This window comes from Scyliorhinus torazame, chromosome 6 (assembly GCF_047496885.1).
Source record: "Scyliorhinus torazame isolate Kashiwa2021f chromosome 6, sScyTor2.1, whole genome shotgun sequence".
NCBI lineage: Eukaryota > Metazoa > Chordata > Chondrichthyes > Carcharhiniformes > Scyliorhinidae > Scyliorhinus > Scyliorhinus torazame.
In genome coordinates this window covers 161,885,019-161,886,883 of record NC_092712.1, presented here as the reverse complement: position 1 = coordinate 161,886,883, position 1,865 = coordinate 161,885,019, and the positions used below count along the sequence as shown (strand labels likewise).

Sequence of the window (1,865 nt, the reverse complement as noted above, 5' to 3'; positions counted from 1 at the left end):
CTTAAGGTGAAGGAACCCTTAGGGAGCAGTGACCAGAATATGATAGAATTTACCCTGCAGTTTGAGAGGGAGAAGCTGCAATCAGATGTAACGGTATTACAATTAAATAAGGGTAACTACAAAGACATGGAGCTGGATTCTCCGTTTTGGAGACCAAGTCCCCACGCCGGCTACCGATTCATCGTTTTGCTGGGGGATAGCAGGGAGGCAGCGTAGATCTCGCAGCTCCAGTTGCCGATATGGCCCGGAGCATTTCGGTTCCTGGCCACGTATGCGCACGGCAGTGACCTGCAGCGCCACGCCATGCTCCAAGGCGGACTCAGTCCGCAGACTCGGACTGCAAATGCAGTGCCCCCTTCGGCTGCTCGCGTGGCCCAGACCACCCGCCAACAGTGCCCCCAGCCCCGAATGAAGCCCCCCTGCCCGTGGATCGGCCCTCCACTGACTGTGGTGTCGCCGGACTGAGTCCGCATTGTGGGGCGGGCCATGGATAATCGGGGAGTACACCACCTTTTAGGGGTCAGACAATACAAAAACCGGCGCCACTCTCAGTATTGCCGTCAAAACGGATTGTCCGCTCCGTCGCCGAACGCGATTTTGCCGTCGGGGAGCGGAGAATCCAGCTCATGAGGGAGGAGCTGGCCAGTGTTGATTGGAAAAGCGGCATAGCAAGGAAGACAGTGGAACAGCAATGGCAGGAGTTTTGGGGGGTTATTCGGGAGGCACAACAGAAATTCATCCCCAGGAGGAGGAAACATGCTGAGGGGAGGACGAGGCATCCATGGTTGACAAGGGAAGTCAAGGACACCATAAAAGCAAAAGAAAAATCATACAAAGTGGCAAGAATTAGTGGGAAGCCAGAAGATTGGGAAGCCTTTAAAAACAAGCAGCGGACAACTAAAAAAGCAATAAGGGGGGGAGAAGATGAAATATGAGTGCTAGCTAGCTAGTAATATAAAAGAAGATAGGAAGAGGTTTTTCAACATATAAAATGTAAGAGAGTGGCAAAAATAGACATTGGACCACTGGAAAATGTGGGTGGAGAAGTAATGATAGGAAACAAGGAAATGGCAGAGGAACTGAATAGTTACTTTGCTTCTGTCTTCAAAGTGGAAGACACCAGTGGGATGCCAGAGCTCCAGGAAAATCAGGGGCAGAGGTGAGTGCAGTGACCATCACTAAGGAGAAGTTTCTGGGGAAACTGAAAGGTCTGTAGGTGGATAAATCACCTGGACCGGATGGACTACACCCCAGGGTCCTAAAAGAGATAGCTGAGGAGATTGTGGAAGCATTGGTGGTGATCTTTCAGGAATCACTGGAGGCAGGAAAGGTCCCAGAGGACTGGAAATTGGCTAATGTAACACCACTGTTTAAGAAGGGAGGGATGTATTGCTTCTCGGCCTTTTGGCTAAGATCAAGTGTAATGTCGGCTCTGCCTATCGGCTCAGATCTGGTATGTCTCTCTTGTGGGGACCATGAATTTGAATTGGTTTTTGGAGCAGGCAAGGAGCTGGATTAGGGGTTCGCCCCTGTCCAGACTCTGAGCCCTGGCTTTATAACTCAGAAAAAGTAAGATAAAAAAGAAAAAAAAGAAAGGAAGATGGGAAAGTAGAGGCCGGTTAGCCTGACTTCGGTCATTGGTAAGATTTTAGAGCCTGTTATTAAAGATGAGATCGGGAAGTGCTTGGAAGGGGCGGTCCTGTCTGACAAATCTGTTAAGAGTTCCTTGAGGAAGTAACAGGGAAGGTAAAAGAAGGAGAACCAGTGGACATGATTTATTTAGATTTGCAGAAGACCTTTAACAAGGTGCCGCATAGGAGACTGTTAAATAAGTTAAGAGCCCATGGTGTTAAGGGTAAGATCCT

The 1,865-nt window shown here is 49.3% G+C and overlaps 1 non-coding gene across 1 annotated transcript; it reads left to right on the top strand.

The window, feature by feature from the left end:
- Positions 1 to 1,388: 1,388 nt before the first annotated feature.
- Positions 1,389 to 1,572, top strand: LOC140425963 (U2 spliceosomal RNA). The gene has a single exon (XR_011948103.1). It is a non-coding gene; the product is annotated as a U2 spliceosomal RNA (small nuclear RNA).
- Positions 1,573 to 1,865: the final 293 nt, after the last annotated feature.